Source organism: Mauremys mutica, chromosome 9 (assembly GCF_020497125.1).
Source record: "Mauremys mutica isolate MM-2020 ecotype Southern chromosome 9, ASM2049712v1, whole genome shotgun sequence".
Taxonomy (NCBI): Eukaryota; Metazoa; Chordata; order Testudines; family Geoemydidae; genus Mauremys; species Mauremys mutica.
This window is the reverse complement of record NC_059080.1, coordinates 102,928,498-102,942,299: the sequence shown is the minus strand read 5'-3', so window position 1 is coordinate 102,942,299 and position 13,802 is coordinate 102,928,498. Positions and strand designations below refer to the sequence as shown.

The 13,802-nt window shown below is 44.5% G+C and overlaps 1 long non-coding RNA gene across 2 annotated transcripts; it reads left to right on the top strand.

Annotated features, from left to right (window-relative positions):
- Nucleotides 1–4,108: 4,108 nt before the first annotated feature.
- Nucleotides 4,109–13,590, top strand: LOC123377507. 2 transcript variants are annotated; one of them, XR_006582233.1, is made up of 3 exons: nt 4,109–4,207; nt 6,249–6,347; nt 12,918–13,590. It is a non-coding gene; the product is annotated as an uncharacterized LOC123377507 (long non-coding RNA). The 2 variants fall into 2 exon arrangements; XR_006582234.1 differs by lacking the exon at nt 4,109–4,207 and adding an exon at nt 4,712–4,813.
- The last annotated feature ends 212 nt before the right edge of the window (nt 13,591–13,802 follow it).

Here is a 13,802-nt window from a genome sequence, read left to right as displayed (position 1 = left end):
CTTTGCCAGTGGGTTTCCTTTGCTGACAGCAGAGGAATGGTGAGACTTAGGATCTTGGGTTCCATTCCAGGCTTGGGTAGGGAGTGTGCTCTAGTGGGACTCTTCTGCCCGCTACCCTGAAGCCTGGCTCCTGCTGTCATGTCCCTTCCAGCCCATCCCTGTCCCAGTTCTCTCTTCCCTATCCCCATCTCTCAGTCTCTCCTCATTCCTAGTCCCAGACTCCTTGCCCAGCCAGTTCCAGTTCCCCCGTCTCAACACCTTGTCCTGGTCCCAATCTACCCCTTTCCCTTCCATGGTCCAGCTCTTGCTTTGCATTTGAATCAAGCAGCATCCTCCTCCATGCTGCCTGGGCCAAATGGGGTGGGGTACAGAGAGCTGGACCATGGAGAGACCGACTCCTTGCTCTCAGTTCTGTGACCTAGCCCCACCCTGGCCCAGAGCAGCCATTACAGGGAAAGTCCAGCTTCACCTCTGCAGTTCTGGGCAGAAGCCTGCTTAGCTGCTCTTACAGGAGCTGTGAAGAGATGGAGCATGCTCGCTTTCTCTATGGGGAGGATGCATGCGCCGTTTGGCCAGCACAGGGAGCTGTGAGGGACTGGAGCAGGCTTAGTGAGGATAATAGCATCAGAGAGTTTAGCTGATAACTTCTAACAAGTCTCTACTGAGCATGTGCGAAATGCGATTTTTCAAAGGCTTCCTGACTTGGCCATATTTGGGCAGATTTTCCCAGGGACTGCAAAGGGTACATTGCAGACCAAAGGCCATGCCCTGCCACATTTCACATTTGAAGTTCCCACTTCAAAGCATGGGGGTACTAGAACATTTCAAAGAAGAAGTCTTTAAAATCTTTTAATACAGGAAAAACAACATATTTTTTTCCTAGCCTCCTTCTCAGAAATGGAAGAACCATTTTGGCTGAAGTTTTTCCCAGGAAAATTCAGCCTGAGGCAGACACCCAGCATGGAAAATTTCAGCCCACGAGGTTAAAGTTTGACAAAGTTATAAGCAACTGAAAACAAGGATTTATAATGGGAAATATCAGGCAACTTTAATAATAGAGAGTGCTACCAACCCCACCTATAATAATCTAAAGTCAGCTTTGATACATACGACAGAATGTTTCATTTCTCCATGTTCCCACAGGAATGCCTGCAGCTTGGCACACATCAGCATATGACTGTAGGTTATTGCAGAGGGCTGCATTGTTCAAATGAAGTTCACACAGATCATACAGGCAGTCTTCAAAATAAACCAATGGATCAGCTACTGAGTGGCACTGCCAGAACGGGCCACTTGGATCTGTGATCAGCCCACAGTACTTGTTGCTTTGGATCATTTGTGTTTCATCATCTGAGCAGTTTGGAGTATGGCCAAGATCTGGGACACAGCTGGGAGGAAAAAAGATGCAGAGAAATTCACTAATGAAGTCTGCATGCACTGAAGCCCTATGTTTTGCATAATGTATTTACTAACATTCCAGGGCTTACTCCTGTCCAAGCATGAAATATTTGTAAGAAAAAATGTTTCTGCTGATTTTGGGTATGAAACGAATGGGGAAAAAATACACTTGGAATTCAACATAGACATTGCCCTTGTGCCTTTCAATGTCTTAGTTAGAATCTATTTTGATTTGATAAGGGTTTACAAACAGATTTTGCACATGAAAGACACACAGATAGGGCACATAAAAGGCAAAAAAGTTTTCAAGTTTCATGTTTCTAATTAATAATAATAAAAAATACTTACAGACCCAATTTAGGCCTTTGTGATATTTTTGTTCAAATCCACTCTTTCTGTGTCCCAATCAAAACAGCTGTGAAACTTCACAATTACATGAACAATATGAGCATTGATATGATTATTTTTCATCCAGAAAATCTGGACATTTTTGTATCATAGTTAATAAGCACTTAAAGTACCTACTCATTACATATCAATCCGCTAAGGACTAGCGTAATGCTTGGAGTCCTACCTGGAGTCATTATAAATCTGCCAGCTGTTGCCCAAGCTGACTGAATTTGCTTCCATCTCTCCATCTGGGTTAAGAAAGTCATCTGCTTTGTGCCTGTTGTAATTTCCACACATGCCACAGACTTTAGACATGTATATACTGGGAAGAATCACTTCAGCCCTATGATCTCCATTGAACTTAACTCTCAGCCCGAAGGCAGTGGTAACCATGACGTACTGTCCACTGAAGGAAATATTTACACCTGATGCCAGTACCACAGGAAGTACCTGAATGGCTCCGTTCACCTGCATGCACAAGAAACAAAAAGGCTTCATTATTTGTCTTTAAAGGGACAAGTCTTTTATAAAGCCTCCAAAGCTGTACCTCCTAATTTAGCTCACACACCCACTTGCAGGCACAGAATCTGCTTATGTGAGAAAACAGGCATTTGTGGGCACATAATAACTAGCTATAATATCTGACTACAGTAGATATTTATGCTGTGCTCCTTGAATGCCTGTTTACTCAGCATTTTGCACATTCAGGTATGTCTACACTGCAATTAAAGACCTGCAGTTGGCCACGTCAGCTGACTCGGGCTTGTGGGGCTTGTGCTACTGGCCTGTAAAATTGCAGTGTAGATGTTCAGGCTCAGGCTAGAGCCCAGGCCCTGGGACCCTGTGAGAGGGAAAGGTCCAAGAGCCCAACATCTTCTCTAGCCCCGCAACCTGAACCTCACAAGCCCAAGTCCGCTGACATGGACCAGCTGCGGGCGTTCAACTGCAGTGTAGACATACCACAAAGTGCTGTGCAAATATTAACTAATTATAGGCTCATGTTCAAATTCTGAATGAGCAAGTTTATGGTATAAGGTTCTTTAAAATCTGAGGCCTAGGATGAGGTTTCAGAATATGATGATTTAAAAAAAATCTTTAATTTTCTTTAAATATTTAAATATATATGAAATGTCAGGAAGTGCAATCAGCAAAGAACAAGAGAAACCAAGTGAAAGGTGCAAAAATCAATAAAATTAAAATATATATTTTAAACCTATCAGTTTGTTTTGGCTGCTAATTAAAGAAATCTACATATAAGCATAAAAAGGGGTCTTCAATTAATTTTACTTTATTCAAACATCATCATTATATATGAGATCAGTAAAGAAAGGAAAGAGGAAGGCACAAGAAGAGAAACAGCTGGAAAAGTATGTGTAACAATATTCATTTGTGTTTCCTTATATGAGACTGGAAAGGTCTCACTGTACATTTAAACCTTTGTTTGCTTGTCACATATATTACTGTATTACTTTTTCAGAAGAAGCTATTTAATGAAGTAATGTGACCTATTCTTTGTTGCAAGTTTTGAGTCAAATTTACAATTAGTGAGATCTTCATCCCTACACCAGCCCCCTTACACTGGGTTAAGATTCTGAAATGGTATAAAGGGCCCTGTCACAGGATGACTGGCCTTTTGGGTATTTCGATGCTACAATATTAAAGACCTTACAGCACAGATGCAGCTGGTCCGTCCGAGTCACCTAAGTCAGACTTGGGGACTCATGCTGCAGGGCTAAAAAATGGCAGCATAGATGTTCAGGCTTGGGCTGGAGCCTGGGCTCTGAGACGGTGTCCTGAACCTAATCCCAAATGTCTACACTTCTATTTTTAGCCCCGCGGGCTGAGCCCGAGTTAGCTGATCCGGGCTCAGATTCAGTGCTGCAGGTATTTTAATGCAGTGTAAACGTACCCTTTAAAGGGAAATAGGGCACACCACCTGTGCCAGAACTAGCTGCCTCCTGGCCTGCGGGGCCAGGACTAATGGGGTGAGGTGATAGCCTGATGAACACCTGGGCCTCATAAAGAGGGTGAGGGCACTCCGTGAAAGGGGAACTAGCAGAGGCAAGTGAGGATCCTGTAGGTCTGCGAACTACCCAGGTTTTCCCAGGATTGTCCCTTTTTAGAGGTAGCCATCTTGGGAATCCTGAAGTCTTCACTGGACATTAAATGTCCTGAGTTTTGTCACCTCCTGTTGTCCAGCCCTTCGCTCACCTTTCCCTCCAGGTTTGCCTCCATTTGGGGGTTGCCCTTGGTTTGGACCCTGGCTGAGTCTGTGCATTGGGGCAGAAGAGAGACAGCCTGCCTTGGAGCAGGATGGGGGGTGTTGCCTGTGCGGGAGGCCAGGGATAAGGACACCCAGGCATTCTCCGTGGGCCTGGGGCAAAGGAGCAGAAATGAGGGGCCTGGTGTTAGCCATTGGGTAGGGGAAAGCGGGGCCCGGCTCAGGGACATGGGGTCCATAGCAGGCTCAGTGGAGGAAGTGGGGCTGGGCATGGAGACATGAGGTCTGTCAGTGGCTCAGTGGGGAAAGCCAGGCTGGGCCTGGAGACATGAGGTCTGTCAGTGGGGAAAGCAGGGCGGGCCTGGAGACGTCAGGTCTGTCAGTGGCTCGGTGGGGAAAGCAGGGCTGGGCCCGGAGACATCAGGTCTGTCAGTGGTTCGGCGGGAAAAGCAGGGCTGGGCCCGCAGACATGGGCTCTGTCAGTGGCTCGGTGGGGAAAGCAGGGCCAGGCCCAGAGACGTCAGGTCTGTCAGTGGCAGGGGCGGCTCTAGGATTTGCGCCGCCCCAAGCAGGGCGGCACGCCGCGGGGAGCGCTCTGGCGGTCACCGGCCTGCGGCTCAGGTGGACCTCCTGCAGACGTGCCTGCGGAGGGTCCGCTGGTCCCGCGGCTCCGGTGGAGCATCCGCAGACTTCACCGGAGCCGCGGGACCAGCGGACCCTCCGCATCCATGCCTGCAGGAGGTCCACCAGAGCCGCCTGCCGTCCTCCCGCAGCTTCGCGCACCGGGGTCTAGAGCCGGCCCTGGTCAGTGGCTTGGTGGGGAAAGCAGGGCTGGGCCCACAGACGTGGGCTCTGTCAGTGGCTTGTTGGGGAAAGTGGGGATGGGCCCAGAGACGTCAGGTCTGTCAGTGTCTTGTTGGGGAAAGCCGGGCTGGGCCTGGAGACATCAGGTCTGTCAGTGGCTCGGTGGGGAAAGCAGGGCTGGGCCCGGAGACGTCAGTTCTGTCAGTGGCTCGGTGGGGAAAGCGGGGCTGGGCCCAGGGATGGGGGGGGGTCCTTCAGTGGCTCTATGCAGGAAAAGTGGGGCCCATCGCTGGCTCAGTACTCTCTGCTCTTACTCTGTAGTGCAGCAGCATTTTAACAGAGCAAGGAGGGAGCAAGTGGCACCAAGCCCTACTCACCCCTTGCTGGCCCAGGCTGCCCATCTCCATGTTCTGGTTTCTTTGGACCTCAGAGGTGGCAACTCTGGGCTCCCACGGGGGGGCCCTGTGTGAAGTCTATAAGGAGCAGAGAGGGTCCTAGAGAAGCTGCCAGAGACCCCCTGCGAGGATAAAGGGCCTCCGGGGAGAACGGCCTGGGAGGCAGAAATCATCTAAGAGAGCAAAGGAGAACACTGCAGGGCCTGGAGTAGGGAGCTGTGAAAAAGTTAACCCAGAATGGTCTGAGAACCGAGCCCAGAAGGGGGGCTGAAGAGTAGCACAAGAGGGGCAGATGAAGAGTTTGTTTGGATGTGTGATTGAACTTCTAGTTGGACTGTAGTGACCCTGGAAGTGGATGAACTGGGGAGGTGACCTGGTGGGAGGGCTAGGCCATGGAAGCTGCTGAACCAGGATGGCAGAGAGGGTGCTGGAGCAGAAGAACCCTTGCAGCCATGTCTTGGCTTGAGGGGATGCAAGCACAGGCACTGGGGTAGACAACTGTAAGGCTGTTGTCCTTCAAGTATCCTCTTGGATGCCCTAGCTTAGGGAGGGTGCCAAGGGTGGGGGTAGAAGGGGCTAATTGTGTGTGGGATACAGCGTGCAGTTCTGCTGTCCATGGAGCAGCCCAGGGAGGCTGTTGTAATTAAGTCAGCTCCTCCACCCCCTTTCCCAGGCTAATTTATGCTGGGGGCCTCTCTAACCAGTACTTAAAGTGGGCTGGGTCACAGAACTGGGCAAATAAATACATAATTTGAGTAGGGTCACTGGGGGGCAAACTTTAAGCACTGTCTTACCAAGGGTCTGAAAAAATATTTTGGCTAGAATTATGACAGAACCCCCGTTTCCTCTCACACTTTTTGCACGGCCCTTTAAGCATGTCTCTAGCCCATGGAACAGACGGGGATTGTGGGGTGCAAACGTGGCTTAAATCTACCGTAGCTCACACTTCCTCTGGGCCATGAATTCTATGCTGAGACCTCTTAGAGGCCCAGTGTCTTTAAGTAGTTTTTGAATTTGTAATTATTATTCTCTCTCTCTAGGCATTTATGCCATCATTAAATTGGAGATATCTGACTACCCTACAAACTCGGAGTAAATACATTAAATGGTATCTCTTAGGCGGGGCACTTCGAGGGAAGGTTAGTATTGCTTTTTTTTAAATTGTACGTTATGATTTGTACCATAAACACAATTCTACATTCATGATAAGAGGCTAAAAATATAGTCAGTAGGTAAAATGGAGAGATCCTGACTTTCATTTTAGACCCCAGTTCTTACCTTAACAACCCTGTTTTTACCCAGAGTTATCCTGTAGTCATAAACATCAACATCCACATATTGGACATAGGACACGCGCGTGTTGCCTCCTCTGTGTTCGTTTGCTGCTTCCACATTGAAGTAGGGCAGCGTGCTGTTCCCATCACACAGTTTAGACAGGGTGTAGGTGCAATTTCCCATGAACGTGTGAGACTGTTTGTCAAAAGTGTAATAGTGGGGGTCACTATGCACACTGCAGGTTGCCTCTGCAGATGAAGAATGGAATATCGCTGCATTAATACACAGGCGTGTTCAGCTGACACATCTGAACACCTTTGACTCTGGAGTGTTCCTGATCCATGCAAGAACCATGCTTTGCACTTCTACAGCACCCTTCATTTAAAGGTCTCAAAGTGCTCAACATTAACAAAGTAAGCCCTAAAACACCCCTGTGTGGTAGGGAAATAGTTTTCTTCCACTTTACAGATGGGGATGCTGAAGCAAGGAGAGATTAAGTAAACCAAATCAGTTGCAGAGCTAGGAACAAAACCAGAATTCCTCTTGCTGTTTATGGGCTAGTATGTGAATATGAATAACAATTACCTGTTATCACTGGCAAAGCAGATTCCGGTGTTGCAGTTGATGATGCTGGGGGAGTGGTAGATGGCACCATCACTAAAAAAGATCACCCAAGACAATGAATTATAACTACAGAATCATCACTGTACCCATTCACCAAAAAACACCAGGCTTCATTCTCCTCTCCCTTACACCACTGTAAATCAGGAATATTTCTGCTGGAGTCAGTGGAACTGTCCCAGTGTAAAACTGGTGTAAGTACAAGAGTTTTTAGAGAAGCTTGTCTGATTGTTGGCTGGGTAATAGCCACTGAGCCTACCACAACCTGTACCTCCTTTACTGGAAATGTATTTGCAGTTGGATGTGTGGCTTCTTCTGGTATATCTGTTAGAGCAGTGAAGGTCATATCATCTGTAGGTGTTGGCAGTGCTGGGAATCACAGGTCTGGCAGCAGATGCAGCACAGTAGTAGCAATATTGACACAGTTACAATTTTCTAGTCAGTGGGTTTCTTTATTTCCCCAAAATGATATTTACTTTGTGTGAAAACTCGAGCTGAAAGAGCTGCCTAGTGACAGACAGAACAAGTGAAGGCACCATGCAAGGTGTCTTAACAAGCTCTGCTGATGCTTATGTCTTCGTGCCTGCTACACATTCTAGCTTCTAGCAGCTGGACTTCTCCTAAAATGGATGTTATAGAATGTTGTCCTTGTGTGATAGGAGCCACTAGAGCCAATGTGACCAGGTGGCCAAATTAAACTCATTCCATTGGTGACCTAGTAACATTTCTATTTAAACCTCTGGAATTGCAAAGGTAATGTAGCAACACAGAGAAACACCTAAATCCTTCTTAGCACACAAGCACTTTCTCTTTTTCCTTGCTGAATGAAAGTCAGCTAGCATCATTTGTTGCAGTCCCCTTAAATCATTCCATGGTGAATTGAGTATGCAATAACACACGATGCAACCAGGAGACCTACCTTGAGTGAGTTACATCTGACTGATTAATTTACTGAATATACTCTAACCCAATTATTTATGGATACACTATAGGTCATTTAGATGCATAAATACCTGAATGAGTCCACAAATCAGTGAGTTAGACATCTATCTGACTTAATCTACAAACAGCATTATTTGTAGTCACTAAATTGTGGTACAAAAATAGAAACTGCATATGGCCAGGATGGAAATCTTTGAAAAACGATGGAATAATTGTATACAATAATGATAATTAATGCCTATAAACTAGTTGTGCATGCAGCTGGAAACCCATCAAATTCAATTGAATTTGTTCTTTTTTATACAGTATAGTTTATAAAAAAAAAATTACTGGGAGGACAAAATGACCAGTTTGAGGTCTAACAAATACTATGAAATGAATAGTATGTGTTAACTGAAATTATTCCAGATATGTAAAGAGCTTAAACCTTAAATGTGAATACACATTTTAAAGAGTTGACTCCAAATGTTCTCAGCATATCTTTGTGTCCTGGCTTTTTGCACTTTCAGTTCTTCACAACCAACATGCTGCTCCTATGAAATCTCTGATTTTGCACATCAAGCGTGAATTTGCATATGCAAATATAGTTTGCACATGTAAATAGCTGATTAATTTCTCTGCACAAACTCTGAGTCAGGAAAAATTGCATAAGCAATTTTATAGGTCATGGGTCGGCAACCTTTCAGAAGTGGTGTGCCGAGTCTTCATTTATTCACTCTAATTTAAGGTTTCGCATGCCAGTAATACATTTTAATGTTTTTAGAAGGTCTCTTTCTATAAATCTATAATATATAACTAAACTATTGTTGTATGTAAATAAATAAGATTTTTAAAATGTTTAAGAAGCTTCTTTTAAAATTAAATTAAAATGCAGAGCCCCCCAGACCGGTGGCCAGGACCCGGGCAGTGTGAGTGCCACTGAAAATCAGCTGGTGTGCCATGTTCGGCCCATGTGCCATAGGTTGCCTACCGCTGTTATACGTCATGTGGAGGCTTTTTTGAAAAAGTAAGCTTTATTTCCAAACATGGGCTCAAATTCAGCATACACACTCTTTGTATTTGCTTGTACACAAACTGTGTAAACAGGTAGGCATGCAAAAATTGTGTGAACAAAACTAGAGGCAAGTTTGAGTCTAGGACCAAGTCTCTTTCTGGTGGCTGAGGAACACACAATGCAGCCCTGCAATGCAGGAGAGAATGTGCAAAGCTGTCTTTAACTCTCCTTTACATTTCCTTAGTGCACCAGTATGATCACCCAGCATACTGTAGATCAGCTTTAGGCTGCTCTGATTTGTGCTTGCTGCCAACAAACCCAAAGGGCAGCCAGAAAGGGCAGATGAGCCTGGCCACACCTTATTCCTCTAACAATGCCTCCTACACCAGCCGCAGAGAGGGAAGGGTCAGTTAGGAACTGTTACACTGACTTTGCACCACCAGCAGATCCCTCTATTCTAGCTTTAAGGTTATTTTGTTTTGCTGGTGCAGAAAGAAGAGGAGACTCTGGGTCTAAAAATGTTGTCCCTAAAGATGTAAAGTGAAAAAAAAATCATTAAATAAAAAAAATGAAAATCAAGAATAAAACTCTCTGGCTAGTTAGGACAGCTGAGTGGGAAATTAATTTTTTTGCATGAAAAATATTCCATGAAAATGATGTTTTCCCAGAAAAATTTCCATTTAGTCCAATAGGTGTTTTCTATCAAAAATGTTTGGAGAATTTTTTTTTCACCGGTGTTATTGATTAGCATGACCTTTGTCTTCATTAGTAGCAATAAAACTGAACACTCTGAGAGCAGCGCTTTTGTTCTAACTCTTGAGATTACATTTGTGCTCCATCCAGTGGCTGAATAGTGTGTTGCACAGCCTGGGGAAACCAGAAAGTGGCTCTTTCTGTCCAAGAACAATAAGCCTCAAGAGTATTAAAACACTACTCATTGGATCTTAAAGAAAACTATTCATTCTGAGGATTTCCGTGCCCAGAATTTAGTCCTTCAACTGCCCTGCAGTTTTATGCTACTGTAAATCTGAGTCATTTTATTGTCATTATAGAAAAAGTATCTTACAGACAGGAGAAAAGCAGGCCCTGTTAAGACCTGGAAATATCTTCTTGCACATATTTTCTATAGTAATAATAATGTTCTTTAGTGAGATATACAGTGTTATATATTTTCAAAGTGCTCCATACATACATAAAATTTTAGATGAGATTATTATAAAATGGATGCACAACTGGTTGGAAAATCTGTACCCAAAGAGTAATTATCAATGGTTCACTGTCATACTGGGAGGGTGTATCTAGAGCAGTCCTGCAGGGGTCAGTCTAGCCCCAGTACTATTCAATATTTTCATTAGTGACTTAGATAATGGAGTGGAGAGTAGGCTTATAAAATTTGCAGATGACTCAAAGCTGGGAGGGGTTACAAGCACTTTGGAGAACAGGACTATTCCATAGTTCAGGTGTGTTCAGACCAGGGATTTTGTTTTGGTAGATTATAAAGATATGGACCAGCCTCAAATTCCAATTCAGAATCAAATTTCCCCAAAGCCCATAATATTATGATCTGAGGGTTTGGGCTGTGCTTCATTTCTACTGATTCATTGTTATTTCTCTGTGTAATGTGACAGTGCAGTGTGTTTTGCAGAGCTCCTATGGGAAGAGTTCTGACTCTTTCTTGTTTTACTATTACATGTTGAATAGAGAGCTCAATGAAACCCCAAGACAGGTGACATTCATCTGCTTTGGAGTTTTATTACAAACCTACATTTGCTGAATTTCATGAAAATGGACTGATTTTCAGACAACCTTGCAGCTCGTTTGGAACAAAATTGAGATGCTGAGGAAGGATTTGGGTGAAAACTAGGGAAAAACCCAATACATTTAGATAAGCTTCATTGTGAATTTGTTGGCTTCCTTTTTATGAGGTTTGAATCTTCGAGAGTCCTTATTCTCTACTGGACTGTGGTATAGTAAACAAGTGGAAAAAAGGGATGGGAATCATTGAGACATAGGGATAGACTTACCACAGGGCCCGTTCCTGACACCCACATTGTCCACAGCTGTGTCCCCATATTCTGTTAATCCTCGAACAGCCTCAAAAATGACCTAGGCAGGATGCAAAGTGAATCATAGAATCAGACATATTTGGGAGATGAAAAGGGACAGCCTCACAGCCAATGCAGGATCATTCTCTTCACTGTATTTTCTAAGAGTTTTTTCTACTCTATTTTATATGGCTCATGTGAGAGTTGGGGCTTCCCTGACTTTCCTTGGAAAAACATTGTATATTAAAGCAGGGACTGGAAGAGACACTACAATTAAATTTTTCCTGGTGATAAGTGATACTGATTATTGATTATTAATCTTTTCTAAGATGCTACTTAAGTCTAAGGGCCAGACTTAGATAGCATCCAGCATTTGAAACTTGACTCACAGGCAATTATCAAGTGATCCATCCCCTGTTGTCCACTCCCAGCTTCTGGCAAACAGAGGCTAAGGATATTCAGAGCATGGTGTTGCATCCCAGCCCATCCTGGCTAATAGCTATTGATGGACCTGTCCTCCATGAACTTACTTTTCTTTTTTGAACCCTGTTATAGTTTTGGCCTTTCCAACATCTCCTGGCAAAGAGTTTCACAGGTTGACTGTGTGTTGTGTGAAGAAATACTTCCTTTTGTTTGTTTTCAACCTGTTGCCTATCAATTTCATTGGGTCACCCCTACGTCTTGTGTTAGGTGAAGGGTTAAATAATGCTTCCTTATTCACTTTCTCCACAGCAGTCAAGATTTTATAAACCTCAATCATATCTCCCCCCCAGGGGCGGCTCTAGAAAATCCGCCACCCCAAGCAGGGCGGCGCGCTGCGCCGCTGGCGTCGCCCTTCCCTGGTCCTGCGGCCGAGGCAGAAGTGCCTGCGGACCGTCCAATGGTCCCGCGGCTCCGGTGGAGCATCCACAGGCATGCCTGCGGGAGCTCCGTCCGAGCCGCGGGACCAGCGCACACGCTGCAGACATGCCTGCGGGAGCTCGAGCGGAGCCACGGGAAGAGGGGACCCTCTGCAGTCATGTCTGCGGCAGGTCCGCTCATCCCGGGGCTCCGGTGGACCTCCAGCAGGCATGACTGCGGGAGGTCCGCCGGAGCCAAATGCCGCCCTGCCGGCAAAATGCCGCCCCACGCGCCTGCTTGGCGCGCTGGGGTCTGGAGCCGGCCCTGCTCCCCCCTTAGCTGTCTCTTTTCCAAGCTGAAAAGTCGCTGTCTTTTTTAATCTCTTCTCATACGGAAGCTGTTCCATACCTCTAATCATTTTAGTTATCCTTCTCTGTACCTTTCCCAATTCTAATGCATCTTTTTTGAGATGGGGCAACCAGATCTGCCCACACTATTCAAGTTGTGGGTGTACCATGGATTTATATAGAGGCATTATGATATTTTCTGTCTTGTTTTCTATTCTTTTCTTTTCTATTCTTTTCCTAATGAAAAGAATTCTGTTAGCTCTTTTGACTGCTTCTGTGCATTGAGCGGATGTTTTTAGAGAACCATTCACAGTGACTAAAATCTTTCTTGGGGTGGTAACAGCTAATTTAGACCCCATCATTTTGTATGTATAGTGCCCAAGCAGTTCTCAGTTATTCTCAGCCATACAGTTAACACGGTATGAAGTAGTGGTAGTCAGAGGGGCCAAAAGCACTGTAATTACACTCTAATTGCAATATAACTCCATTTTGTTTAAGATCATTGTATCGCAAGGTGTAACCAACATTTCCTTGATTTTTGGCACAATCCCTTAAATCTTGCAAGGGCAAGGCAAAACTTGGCAGTCTTTTCAAACTGTACAAAGTGGTGTGTTCTCAGTATAATTACCTTTATCCTTCTCTCAGGCAGAAAAGTAACAGTGGTGAAACCATAGATCCAAGAAGAACCCTGGTTTCCCTTCTGACTCCACACCAGATCTTCCACTCCCTCATTCTGAATAATCACTTTCAGCTCATTCAGCTCCTCTGACCCAAACATGTGATACCAGAAGTCTATGCATATCTCTCCAGAAACCACAATTTCAGGACTCGCAATCCTGTCGGTGTCGAATGGGACGAGGTTACTGGCCTCTTGGTAAATAAAATAGCCATCTGCAGGATGAAAAGAACAAATCAATTGCTAAATCCTTGTGTTTTCTCAGGTATTATTTAAAATTGAATTGTTAACCATTTCTAGAGTGGGTTTTGGACACTATTTAACAGCACAGAGCAACACTACATTACAAATAGGGACAAGAAATGAAAGAGAATACTGTTTCTAGTGGTTAATAGGCAAAATGCAATTACCCAGACCTGAATACAACCTGGAGACCAGAGCTAAAACACCCCATCTCTTACAAAGAGTGCTATGGAATTTTTCATGACCACACTTGGTCAAAACCTGTTATTTCACTTCTAAAAGATGGCGTAGTGCCCCCTTGTGCCATGCTTGGTTTAGTTCTGACTCAGAGGGAAGAGTGCAACCACCGAACACTCCTTCCTTCAGCACTTAGTTTCTCCATTAAGGTCTCTGATTATGATTTTGCAACCTGCAGGAAATCGCAACATTTGTTTTCGTTCTGACACAGGATGAAAAGTCGCAATTTTGAAATTTACACAAAACAAAATAGTCCAAAAAAATTCTACTTGAAAATGTTGGAACGTTTCATTTTGACATTTATGATTGAATTGAAACATTTAAATATTTACAAAATTAAAACACTTCATTTGAACACTAAACTGCTTCCCTAT